This window comes from Pelophylax lessonae, assembly GCF_965119305.1.
Source record: "Pelophylax lessonae genome assembly, chromosome: 2".
NCBI lineage: Eukaryota > Metazoa > Chordata > Amphibia > Anura > Ranidae > Pelophylax > Pelophylax lessonae.
In genome coordinates this window covers 24,567,588-24,581,895 of record NC_138769.1, presented here as the reverse complement: position 1 = coordinate 24,581,895, position 14,308 = coordinate 24,567,588, and the positions used below count along the sequence as shown (strand labels likewise).

The window sequence follows — 14,308 nt, the reverse complement described above, 5'->3', positions numbered from 1 at the left end:
ATCCCCTTAAGATCCAGCAAAACTCACCTGACACAGCCTTTGCCTGAGAATCAACGGTGATTGGCCAGTTCACCTTTAAATCACCTGTATCGGCATACCACCAGTGCTCGTGATAGCGTTGTTACCTTGTGTTCTCCTGCTTGACCCAGCTGATATCTGTATATTGTGTACTGTATATTGTGTATGACCCGGCTAGTTTTGACCCTGCTTTGCTCGCTTCTGATTCTGTACCGTTTGGACTCTGTTCTACCTGTGTATGACCCAGCTTGTTTAGACTACACTTGCCTGATTCTACTGTTGTGCCAGACTCAGCATTACTACTTGGCTGCCCTGAACCTCCTGTTACATCTGCATAGGTAAACCACAAGCACCATCCAACCTCTAACTTCATCTGCAGCGGCGAACCACAAGCACTAGCCAACTTCCTGTTTCATCTGCGCAAGCTCAGTTGTTTGCACAGGAACTTTGCAGTTTATCCCACCAAGTCTAGGAGATGGCCACAGAGCTCACCAAGGTGCAATCTCCTTCTACTACCACCGCTATAAATACATCATCTGAACCAAAAATTCCTCCACCTCATCGGTTTTTTGGTGACCGTAAGGTGTTTTGCAACTTCAAAAACAGCTGCAAATTAAATTTCAAGTTAAAGCCATCCTCATCTGGCTCTGAAAATCAGAGGGTTCAGATCATTATCTCATTACTACAGGGTGACCCCCAGGCTTGGGCCTTTATCCTGGAACCAAACCATCCAGCCCTGCTAACAGTAGATGCCTTCTTTGAAGCCCTCAGGTTGCTATATGATGATCCAGATCGTGCTGCTACTGCAGAATAAACCCTGTGTAATTTACAGCAAGGGACTAACACTGGTGAAATGTATTGCCCAGAGTTTCGCAGGTGGGCCCGGGATTCTGGCTGGAATGATGCAGTTCTCCGCAGCCAGTTTAGAATAGGACTTTTAGATGCAATTAAGGACACGCTGGTCCACTTTTTCTACCCAGCCTCACTGGAGGAGGCTATGTGTCTAGCCATTAGAATGGACCGCCGTCAGTGGGAGAGGAGGCGAGAACTCAATACAGCTGTGGCAAATTATGTACCTCCCTTGCCACCTAATTATTCCACCTCCAGTGCCACGTCTGAGGAAGAACCTATGCAGTTAGGCTCAACCCGTTTATCTGCCCAGGAACAGACACCGGTGTAACATAGGACTCTGCTTATATTGTGGTCTCGAGGGTCACATGCTCCGTTCTTGCTCTACATGTCTGGGAAACTCCAGGTCCTAGGTGATTGTGGGGAGGTCACCTTAGGTCTGCTTTCATCGCCCAGGAGGACAATCGCATATATTACCCGCTGTTATTCACTTTGGAACGGAGGCTCATGAATTGCTGGCCTTTGTAGATTCTGGAGCCACTGAGAATTGACACATGATAGTATGCCATGTGACCCAGTCAGCTTTGGAGTGACTATGGAGGTTAACCGCTTGCCGACCGCCGCAAGTACAAATACTGCGGCGGTAACCCCCGGCCAGGCAAAGTGACGTGCCGGTACGTCACTAGCCTGTGAGCCAATAGGGGGCGAGCGCGCGCCGCCGGAGGCGCGCTCCTGCCCCTGCTCGTTCCCTAACAAGTCCGCGCGTGTGACAGGCGGACCCGATGTCCGCTGGTCACTCGCGATTGTCCGCTGTGAAGGGAGAAAGGCAGGCGGCTAATGTAAACAAAGCCGCCTGTCATTCTTCCCGTGTGTAACAGCAGAGATCATACGATCCTGCTATGTAGGACCGTAGATCTCTGCTGTTACATGTAAAGCCACATCCCTGCACAGTTAGAAGCACGCCCCTAGGGACACACTTAACCCCTCCTTCTCCAATAAAGTTAACCCCTTCCCTGCCAGTGTCATTTTTACAGTAACAGTGCATATGTATAGCACTGATTACAGTAGTAATGTCACTGGTACCCCCAAAAGTCCGCCGCAATGTCGCAGTCCCGCAAAAAAAAAAAATCGCAGATCGCCGCCATTACTCGTTTCAAAAAAACAACAAAAATGACAAAAATCTTTCCCTTAGTTAGTAAACACAATAACTTTTGCGCAAACCAATCAAAATACGCTTATTGTGATATTTTTTACCAAACATATGTAGCAGAAAACAAATTGGCCAAAAATGTTAAAAAATTTTGATTTTTACATTTTTTTGGGGAGGGGGATTTCATATAAAAAAATGTGAAAAATATTGTTATTTTTGCAAAATTGTCGCTCTTTTTTTGTTTATAGCGCATGATCAAAAAATCGCACAGGTGATCAAATACCACCAAAAGAAAGCTCTGTTTGTGGGGAAAAAAGGACGTCAAATTTGTTTAGGTACAGCGTCGCACAACTGCGCAATTGTCCGTTAAAGTCATGCAGTGCCGAATCGCAAAATAGGGCCTGGTCAGAAAGGGGGATAAAATTTTCCGGGGCTTAAGTGGTTAACCACTTCCCGTCCGCGCTATAGCCGAAAGACGGCTACAACGCAGACCTTAATTGCCGGGAGGATGTCCATATTCGGACAATGTCATTAACCAAATTAGGACAGTTGGCCATGTGGGCCGTATTTCTCCTAATTTGGCCACATGGCCAATGGACAATGTCATGAACCAAATATGGCTACATATCCCATATTAAGTCAATGATGTCACCAGCAACCCTTTCCCCTTTGATACATGGGACAGAGGGGTTGGGAATTAGTCACAGTTGATTGGGCTGGTGTCAGTTTCTTGAGGGCCTGGGCCATAATGAACTTGGTCCAAACCTTACCTCATCCTTACTAAAGAGGAATTGGCTTGTATGAAGAGCAAGTAAGGACACTGGATTTGCAAAGGAAGACGTTTCCCGCAGAGGAAATATTGTCAGCAACATCTGAAAGCAAAATCTAAGATATCTAAAAGTCAATCTTTGATTGTGCAGCTCTTAGGAAAGTTCCCTAACCCCCCCCCCCCCCAATTGGTCGGTGATCTCAGCATTTAGCACAGGGCCACGTCAGGGCAGATGCACAAGACTATACACTGACACTCCTAATGGAAAACATTGACTCAGAGCCAGCTGGCACAACCGGCCACATGATAATCAAACATTCCCAGCCTGACAGACCTAGGGCAAGAGCCGTATGCCCTCGGAGAAGCTGCAAGACTCGCAGTCAGCATTCGCAGTACGGCAGTTCCCAGGGACGGACCCTGGCGGGGAAGTGGTTGATGGATAATGTGATATTTTATTTATGTACAGAACCGTCCTTTGGCTGTTAATATTTCATGGCGCATTTATAAAATAATACAATGGGAGATGCATTCTAATCTTTAATAAACACCTCGCTGGGATGGCGACTTTAATTTACAGGAGCCGCTGATGGCTGGGAATTACGTACCGTCATGAATTATTAAGAAACCCGCTACATTTTAAGCGAATGCAAAAAAAGAGTCTATTACGTGAACTGGCTCTCAAGCTTGGCCAAGCAAATGGGAGGAGCGTGGAAGTACGGCTCGGGGTTTATGTAATTCACATTACTCATTCCCTGCTTAATGTCTCCATTCCAGCAATACATGTACAACATCTCCGCCTGAGAGAGCGGGATAAGGCAAGAGTGTGGAAAAGACTTCAAAGGGAATTCCAGGCAAACAGGCTGCGCTCACACCTACGCGTTTTGCCACGAGTTTCAGAAACACGCTGCAGTCGCGGGTTGTGCTTGTCCTGCCATTAAGGTCTCATTTACACCTGCTTTAACTTCATTACATAATAAAGCACCTACCACTTCAACATACATTTCAATGTGTTTTTGATGCTTTTTTTAAGCTTTAATGAAGCTTGACAAATGCCCGGCTCTTCTGATCCCCTGCTCAGTAGTAACCGCCAGCTCTGCTGATCCCCTGCTCAGTAGTAACCACCAGCTCTGCTGATCCCCTGCTCAGTAGTAACCGCCAGCTCTGCTGATCCCCTGCTCAGTAGTAACCCCCAACTCTGCTGATCCCCTGCTCAGTAGTATCCTCAGCTCTGCTGATCCCCCATCCATTAGTAACCCCCAGCTCTGCTGATCCCCCATTCATTAGTAACCCCCAGCTCTGGTGATCCCCCACTTAGAAGAACCCCCTGCTCTGCTGATTCCCCACTCAGTAACCCCTAGCTCTGCTGATACCCCACTCAGGAGTAACCCCTAGCTCTGCTGATCCCCTGCTCATTAGTAACCGCCAGCTCTGCTGATCCCCTGCTCAGTAGTACCTCCAGCTCTGCTGATCCCCCATCCATTAGTAACCCCCAGCTCTGGTGATCCCCCACTTAGTAGAACCCCCTGCTCTGCTGATTCCCCACTCAGTAACCCCCAGCTCTGCTGATCCCCCACCCAGTAGTAACCCCTAGCTCTGCTGATCCCCTGCTCAGTAGTAACCCCGACTCTGCTGATCCTCCACTCAGTAGTAATCCAAAGCTCTGCTGATCCCCTGCTCAGTAGTAATCCCTAGCTCTGCTGATCCCTCGCTCAGTAGTAACCCCCAGCTCTGCTGATCCCCTGCTCAGTAGTAATCCCCAGCTCTGCTGATCCCCTGCTCAGTAGTAACCCCCAGCTCTGCTGATCCCCCGCTCAGTAGTAACCCCCAGCTCTGCTGATCCCCCAATCAGCAGTAACCCCAGCTCTTTCTGATCCCCGGCTTAGTAGTAATCCCCAGATCTGCTGATCCCCTACTCAAATGTAATCCCCAGCTCTGCTGATCCCCCATTCATTAGTAACCGCCAGCTCTGGTGATTCCCCACTTAGTAGAACCCCCAGCACTGCTGATCCCCCACTTAGTAGAACCCCCAGCTCTGCTGATGCCCCACTTAGCAGAACCCCCAAGCTCTGCTAATCCCCCACTCAGTAGTAACCCCCAGCTCTGATGATCCCCCACTGAGTAGTAACCCCTAGTTTTGCTGATCCCCAGCTCAATAGAAACCCCTAGCTCTGCTGATCCCCCACTCAGTAGTAACCCCCAGCTCTGCTTATTCTCTGGTTTGCTGATCCTCCTCTCTCTCTCTGGTCCCCACTTAATCCCACTCTCACTATATTGCTCCCACACTGTGCACAGCATCTGACATCTGCTAGTTTCTACTGCTGTGGTCCCCCAGCTCTGCTGATCCTCTGCCGCTCAATCCTCTCTTTCCAGTCCCCACTCACCTTCCGCAATAGCGTTCCCTTGTTTAAGTAAATGGGCTGCCCTAGGTACGACATGTCTTAACAAGTGATTAATGCCCAAAAAAATGAGCAGGAATGTGCATTCCCTCTACGCTCAGCTGTGAAAGTGGCCTTCAAGCTGAACTTCAGGCAAACAGCTAAATGCACAGATGGCATACATATATGGGAGCTGTTTTACCTGAAAATAAAATTATATTTTTATCCATCCAGTTCTGGGATTTACCTAGCTCTGCCACACACCATAATCTTGCCCAGCAGGCAAGACCTGATTTTTCTGTAATGAAATTAAGTGACAAATACAGGCCATGTCCCTACCTGCGACTGGACAGTAATAGGAGAAGCAGCAGACTGATGAGCTCATCCAGTTCTACTTCTTTCAGCATGTCTCTTATTAGTGGATGAGCACTGCAGCAAACCTGGTTCAATCCCAGGTCTGTCCATCCTCCTCCCTGTCTGAGCTCAAGTTTAGCTACTATTTGCTTTTATTTATACTCTTAGGGGTTTATTTAAAAAAAAAAAAAAAAAAAAAAATCTGCGTAGCAATTTGCCAAGTGAAAGTACATTTGTTCTGGGCAAATGAGGAAAAAAAATAAAAATAAAAAAACAAATGTTAGTGGGCTGTTTCCTCCACTGGTTGAATGTTTTTTGTTGATTTAAAATGTAAAATACGATGTTTGGCCAACAGATGGTGCTAGGTATCATTGCAATTTCCTGATGATACTTTGTGCCATCAAGTGGTCAAATGTGATGCGGTATATTCCATTTAGGCATGTGACGGTATCAGATTTCCATGCTGCTATTAATTGATTAAGGTTTTGCCATGGTATACGGTATTATCACGGTATTAAAAAAACGCAGTGGTCTTGAAATCCATCCTGCTTTTGCACCATGCGACTTACCTGCAGTTCCTGCACTGGCAAGCTTTCTGCATTTTTATATACGTGGGCTCAGCATTTAAAAACACAGTTTGCGTGTGCGGGAACTGCAGGTAAGTCGCATGGTGAAAAAGCAGGATGGATTTCACGGCCACTGCATATTTTTAAATTCTGCATGCACCTTTTTCGGCTGAAAACGCAGGCATAGCAGTTCATTTGAATCAATGGGCTGCTATGCCTGTAATAGTAGTGGGTACTTGCAGAGATTTGCTTGTAGTAGGCACTGTGTCTGTCTGTGGCTGAGCCCGGGAGGAAGCATGCGGCTGCAGTATAGAGCAAAGCCGCTGCTTCCTGTGTATAGCTCCTCCTGTCACAGGCGGAGTGCATCTGACATCACTCTGCCTGTGAGCCGGGCCTATACAGGAATAGCGGCTTCGTTCTAGTAAAAGACAGCTGAGCCGGGAGTCGGGACACCGTGGGGAGACTCGGGGGCAGTGTATGGAGCGAAAAATACGGTATTGTAAACTGCCCACGATAACAATACCGTGCTTATGCATTACTGCGATTTATCGCATTACCGAAAACTGGCACATATCTAATTCCATTTTTTGCCACTAGATGGTGCTAAGTAGCACAGGAAATTGCCATGATACTTACATAGTTACGTAGTTAGTCAGGTTGAAAAGAAACACAAGTCCATCTGGTTCAACCAAAAAAAAAAAACAGTAAAGAAAACCCAACCATACAATCCCATATACACCATCCTATACCCGCAGTTGATCCAGAGGAAGGCGAAAAAATAAACTAGCAAAGCATGATCCAATTTGCTACAGTAGGGGAAAAAATTCCTTCCTTATCCCCCAAGAGGCAATCAGATATTCCCTGGATCTACTTTACCTAAAAAAAAAAAAAAAAATTTAGTACCCACTTACTGTATATTAAGTACACCCAGAAAAGAATCCAGACCTTTTTTAAAGCAATCTAATGAGCTGGCCAGAACCACCTCTGGAGGGAGTCTATTCCACATTTTCACAGCTCTTACAGTGAAGAAACCTTTCTGTATTTGGAGATGAAATCTGTTTTCCTCTAGATGTAAAGAGTGCCCCCTGGTCCTCTGTGATGACCTTAAAGTGAATAACTCAACACCAAGTTCACTATATGGATCCCTTATGTATTTATACATGGTGATCATATCCCCCCTTAATCTCATCTTCTCAAGAGAGAATAAATTCAGTTCCTCCAATCTTTCCTCATAGCTGAGCTCCTCCATGCCTCTTATCAGTTTGGTTGCCCTTCTCTGCACTTTCTCCAGTTCCCCGATATCCTTTTTCCAAACTGGTGCCCAAAACTGAACTGCATATTCCAGATGAGGTCTTACTAATGATTTGTACAGGGGCAAAATGATATCTCTTTCTCTGGAGTCCATGCCTCTGTTAATAAAAGAAAGGACTTTGCTTGCTTTGGAAACCACAGCTTGGCATTGCATGCTATTATTAAGCTTAGGATCTACCAGAACACCCAGATCCTTCTCCACTATGGATTCCCCCAGTTCTAGTATGTATGATGCATGCATATTCTTAGCCCCCAAGTGCATAACTTTACATTTATCAACATTAAACCTCATTTGCCACATTGTTGCCCAATGAAACAGTGCATTGAGGTCAGCTTGTAAATTGGAGACATCCTGTAAGGAGTTATTCCACTGCAAAGCTTGGTGTCATCTGCAAAGACTGAAATGGTACTTTTAATCCCAGACCCGATATCATTAAGATAATAAAAAGTAAGGGTCCCAACATTTAACCTTGGGGTACACCCAGCGTTGCCAACCCCCGGGAGGGAAATTTACTGGCAGAACGTCCAAAATTTACGGACGGCACCAATTTTTTACTGGCACTGCAAAAATGTACATAAAATAGCCGTTTTTAGTGCTAAACCGTGCAAATATGAATAATTAAACTATAAACATGTAGATAGTGCCATTAGCAATGTGTTTAAGTTAAACAAAAGTCAGTGCCCACTTACATTATTGTATTCTCTCCCCCTTACATCAGTGACCCCCCCCCCCCCATCAGACTGGTCTGGCGGCGCTGTCACTGATCTCCCCTCAGGAGCACTGTGCAGGGCTAAGTCAGACGGCTCTGGTCTCCACTCCGCAGGCCGGGGCCCCACACATCTAACTTCTCCCGTGACCCCCATCCCGGCGGCACTCTCACTCTTGACTCCTCTCCAGACTCCCCTGCAGAGACTGCAGACATGATAAAAGAAAAAATGGTCAGAGACTGCGGACATGGTACAGGAGGTGGTCAGAGACTGCAGACATGGTACAGGGGGTGGTCAGAGACTGCGGACATGGTACAGGGGGTGGTCAGAGACTGCGGACATGGTACAGGGGGTGGTCAGAGACTGCGGACATGGTACAGGGGGTGGTCAGAGACTGCAGACATAATACAAGAGATGGTCAGAGGCGAGCCTGCGTGGACATGGAAGTGCCCTCCTCACAGCAGTTTCTTCCTCTGTCCCCCTTCATATTAGCTCTCCACATCAGTGTCCTCCTCCTAAGTCCCTTTCACCTCTCCATAGCCATATCAGTGACATTACTGCAGAGTGAAGCTGTGACACTGCCTGTGGAGAGGTGAAGGAGGCACAGGAGCAGGACACTGATGTCCTCTGCCCCCTGACTCATCTCTCTACTACTCCAGTCTGCTCTGCTGAGTGTCAGAGGCTCGGAGCTCCACTCACCAGTCCTCTGTTCTGTGTGCTCTGCGGCTGCCCCTCTGCTGTCACAGTCTGCTGCTCTGCTCTGTCCACTCCACCGACCACCATCCGTCTAGAATCCTCGAGACCTCGACTTCTAGTCCTCCAGTCCACAGTGACAGACATTCCAGACTCCAGCATACCCTTTTAACAGAACAGAAGCCAGACACTGTCACTGTCTGGCGCCTGGTGGCGTCACTTCCGCCGCGAGTACGAGTCCGAGTCCGAGACAGTACTTCCAATAAGAGTATAAGACACTGACCGGCCCGGCGGGAAAATTTAAAAGACGGCGGGGGGCAGAGGCAGGGGCGGGCGCAGGCGGGCCGTCACACTCCAGTCACAGTGCGAGTCTGCGTTAGACGTCACTTCCGCCGCGAGTCCGAGACTTCCAGTAAGACACTGACCTGCCCGGCGGGAAAACTTAAAAGACGGCGGGGGGCGGAGGCAGGGGCGGGCGCAGGCGGGCCGTGGCACTCCAGTCACAGTGCGAGTCTGCATCTCTGCGAGAGAACACTCGGCTCGTCTCGGGGATCTCCGGAACTGCGTGCCGCACATGCGCAGTTCTGACCTTGCCGCCGCCGCCGTAGATTTACTGGCACTTTTCTCCTGCTACGGGCATTTACGGGCAGGAGAAAAGTGCCCTGTTTTTAAGGGCTGTCCGTAAATCTACGGGCGGTTGGCAACACTGGGTACACCACTGATAACCTTAGACCATTCATCATTAACCACTACTCTCTGAATTCTATCTTTTAGACAATTTTCTATCCAATTACAAACCGATCTTTCCAAGCCTCTAGACTTTACCTTACACATTAGCCGTGTGTGGGGAACTGTGTCAAACGCTTTTGCAGCCACCCCTCTGTCCAAGGTTTCACTTACCTCCTCATAAAAAGAAATCAGGTTGGGCACCCTGGTTGAATAAGGCTGTTCTAAATGCACAGAATATAATTGGACATTATTATAGGAAGTAACTGTAAAAAGTTGATCAATGGAATATCCAATATACACAATTAACCACTTTAACACTGCTCACTGTGCTGCTACTGCGCCGGAGGCTCGCTCCCGCTGTATTCAGTCACAGCGGGAGTCGGGCCAGGGGAGGAGTGGCGGTGACAACCGCCGCTCTTCCCTGATCGTCGGGGATCGAGTGTGGAGATCCGCCCGCTTGTGTAAACAAAGCGGGCGGATCTCCTAAGTGACAGGCAGGGTTAGATTGCAGGATTCAGCATAGCTGAACCTGCGATCTGTGCCTGTGTCACATAGTCCCCTCCCCCCACACATGTTAGTAAGCACCAGGCATACATTAACCCCTTGATCACCAATAAAAGTTAACCCCTTCCCTGCCAGTGTCATTTTTACAGTAACAGTGCATATTTATAGCACTGATTACTGTAGTAATGTCACTGGTACCCCCAAAAGTGTCAGTCAAGGGTCCGATCTGTCCGCCGCAATGTCGCAGTCCCGCAAAAAAAATCGCAGATCGCCGACATTACTAGTTAAAAAAAAAAACAATAAAAATGACATAAATTTCCCGTAGTTTGTAGCTGCGATAACTTTTGCGCAAACCAATCAAAATATGCTTATTGCGATTTTTTTGTTTACCAAACATAGGTAGCAGAAAACAAATTGGCCTAAAATGTTAAAAAATTTTGATTTTTACATTTTTTTGGGGGGGGGAATTTCATATAAAAAATTTGAAAAATATTGTTATTTTTTCAAAATTGTCACTCTTTTTTTGTTTATAGCGCAAAAATAAAAAATCGCACAGGTGATCAAATACCACCAAAAGAAAGCTCTATTTGGGGGAAAAAAAAAGTACATCAATTTAATTTGGGTACGGTGTTGCACGACCGTGCAATTGTCCGTTAAAATAACGCAGTGCCAAATCGCAAAATATGGCCTGGTCAGGAATGGGGTAAAATCTTCCGGTCTTAAAGTGGTTAAAAATACGCTCATTGAGAATTTTTTTGTCAAAGACAGTTAGCTAAATACATTTTGGCCTAAATATATGACAAAAATTGAATATATTGGATATTTTTTGACTGTCAAAGTGGAAAAATATTGTTATTTTTTCAAAATTGTCGCATTTTTTTATTAATATCGCAAAAAGAAAAAATCGCAGAGGTGATCAAATACCACCAAAAGAAAGCTCTGTTTGTGAGAAAAAAAGGACGTAAATTTAGTTTGGGTACGGTGTTGCATGACCGCGCAATTGTCAGTTAAAGCCACACAGTGCCGAATTGCAAAAAGTGGCCCAGACGTAAGACAGCAAAATCCTCCGGTGGTAAAGTGGTTAAACTATCTAAAGTATTTCTACTGGACTAAGTATTCTTTCCTGAGGACCTTCCAATATAGGCATCAATAATATATAGTTTAAATTAAGTCGTAGATTTTGTCTTTTTTGTATGTTAAGCTCAACTTTGTTTTTTTTTTTTTTCTTTTTGATTAAATATATATTCTTTCATAGTGTTTACATGTACAGTATTTCATCCATAACTATCGCCTGAAGAAGCTAAATTATAGCGAAACATGTTGAGTGAATTGGATTAACTGCATAGCACGTGTAAAATTATTTTCTTTTACTGTTGATTTTTAACTTTGTATAAATAAAATTTGAATCATTTTTTACTCTAAATTATTTTCTTTGTGTGTAGCACCTCAAAAACCCAATTTTCTTAAAATTACCCTATTTTCCACAATTTCGAGGGGTGTGGTGCTTGTGATTCTCAGACACTCAGCCTAATTAATACCAATACTATGGAATATCCAATTGCTTAAGGGGGATCAGGATGGATTATTGTTTTTTGTTTTTTGTTTTTCTCTGTTGGAGCAAATTGGACCACACTTTTTTGTGGGTTTTTGTCTTCTTCTGAGCCAGACTGGGGGTTTAGGGAGGGGTCTCCCCCTTAAGGGAAGACTTACTAAAACTGGTGCACACAGAATCTGGTGAAGCTCTGCCTAGTAACCAATCAACTTCCAAGTTTTATTGTCAAAGTTTAACCACTTCAGCTCCGGAAAGTTCATCCCCTTCATGACCAGGCCATTTGTTGCGATACGGCACTGCGCTGGATTAACTGACCATTGGTCATGCAACACTGTACCCAATAGGGATGTAACGATATTAAAATCTCACGGTACGATACAATTTCGATATTGACCTCACGGTACGATATTTATTGCGATATTGTGAAAAAGCTCACGGTATTGTTAAATAGCTCATGATAGTGTTTGTGATGATAATAGCGAAAAAATACCGACATTTATTCTGCTTTTGCCAGTCAACAGACTTATTGTTGTATTTATGGATCCATGACAACATAAAACACTGATCACATAGTGCTTTTAAAGTGCAAGTTGTAGTCAGGAACATCAATATTCTGTATAGTAATATTTGGTTGCATAACTGATTCTTCTGTGCAATGTTCAAGTTAACTTTCTCCCATCCACGCTACAGCCTACATACGGCTGCAGCGCGGATTCGAATTTTCGGGAGGCCGTTTTTAAACGGCCTCCAGTGACACGCCCCCCGCGCGCTCCCGCGAGCGCGCATCGGGGAGAATCTGTGTCGGCCGTGTCCCTTGGACACGGCCGATCACAGATCGTGGTGAATGGCCAATCACAGCGGCCATTCACCACGTGATCAAGCCGTCCAATGAGAGATGATCTCATATGTAAACATATGAGATCATCTCTCATCGCCGGCGCTCCTTCCTCACACAGACACTGCAGTGTGAGGAAGGAGGGGGAGCCGACAGCCGCTGGGGACACAGAGAAATGTAATCAGGGCACTGATCACCAGTGCCCTGATTACTAAAGGTAAAAAAAACACACACATTGCCCCCCCATCAGTGCCCACAGTGCCCGCCATCAGTGCCCCCCATCAATGCCCACAATCAGTGCCCATAGTGCTGCCAGTCAGTGCCCATCAGTGCCTGCTCATCTAGGCACTGATGAGCACTGACTGGCAGCACTATGGGCACTGAGTGTGGGCACTGATGGTACTGCCCATCAGTGCTCATCAGTGCCGCCCATCAGTGCTCATCAGTGCCACCCATCAGTGTCCATCAGTGCCATCCGCCAGTGCCCATCAGTGCCGCCTATCAGTGCCCATCAGTGCCGCCCGTCAGTGCCGCCTCTCAGTGCCCAGCAGTGCCACCTCTCAGTGCCCAGCAGTGCCACCTCTCAGTGCCCAGCAGTGCCGCCTATCAGTGCTGCCTATCAATGCCGCCTATCAGTGCTCATCAGTGCGGCATATTAGTACCTCCTCATCAGTGCCCATAAGTGCCACCTCATCAGTGCCCATAAGTGCCACCTCATCAGTGCCCATCAGTGCAGCCTATCAGTGCCCATCAGTGCAGCCTCATCAGCGCACATCAGTGAGGGAGAAAAATTTCTTTTCAAAATTTACTCGCAGAAAATAAGAAAAACTTTTTTTTTTTTTCAAAATTTTCTGTCTTTTTTCTTTTTTTTTGTAAAAAATAAAAAACCCAGAGGTGATTAAATACCACCAAAAGAAAGCTCTATTTGTGTGGAAAAAAATGATAAAAATGTCATATGGGTACAGTGTAGCATGACCGCGTAATTGTCATTCAAAGTGTGCGAGTGCTGAAAGCTGAAAATTGGCCTGGATGGGAAGGGTGTTTAAGTGCACAGTAGGCAAGTGGTTAAGAAGCAGCTAGAACAATTGTAAACAAACAATAGGCAATTCCCTTTAAGTGCAAACAAAGATCAAGTTAAGTCAGGTTTAAATGTGCAAGGCAAATAAAGGCAGCCTTTTAAAACTGGTATTTAGGAACATAACTTAAACTTAAATAAAATAGTCAGTCAAAAAGCCTTTAAAAAAAACACTGACCTATCATTTAGCTTATGTTCACGTTTTTCATCAGAAAGATCAAAATATCTACATTGCAAGAAAAAAAAAAAAAAAAAAAAAAACAGTAAAAAAAATCCTTAAACTCTGGTCTATGTAGTTAACAATGATTTGTTCTGCGGGACTGTGTTTATTCCTCTTGCTTTTTGACGGACACCTGTCCTTTTAATATTGTAATCCAACCACGACGATATCTAGACGACCATGACGATACGATATCGCAATATCGTCAATATCGTTACATCCCTAGTACCCAAATAAAATTGATGTCCTTTTTTCCCCCACAAATAGAGCTTTCTTTTGGTGGTATTTGATCACCTCTGTGATTTTTATTTTTTGCACTAACAAACAAAGACAGACAGTTTTGAAAAAAAAACAATATTTTTTATTTTCTGCTTTAAAACATTCCCAATAAAAAAATGTAAAAAATCAAATTTCTTCACAAATTTAGGCCAATATGTATTCTGCATGTTTTTGGTAAAAAAAAAGAAAAATCCCAGTAAGCGTATATTGATTGGTTTCGCAAAAGTAATAGCATCTACAAACTATGGGATACAATTATGGACTTTTTTTTTTACTAGTATTGGCGGCGATCAGCGATATTTTTTAGCGGGACTGCGACAT

General features: G+C 45.3%; 1 pseudogene across 1 annotated transcript in view; it reads right to left on the bottom strand.

Moving 5' to 3' along the window:
- Positions 1-3,448: 3,448 nt before the first annotated feature.
- The window catches only part of LOC309546601, a 152,830-nt pseudogene continuing 141,970 nt past the window's right edge, over positions 3,449-14,308 (bottom strand). Inside the window, exons 3-4 of the transcript in view lie at positions 8,800-8,958; positions 3,449-3,583 (exon numbers count right to left, since the gene is read on the bottom strand). The product of the transcript in view is annotated as an uncharacterized misc_RNA (transcript). The remainder of the gene's footprint in view (positions 3,584-8,799; positions 8,959-14,308) is intronic.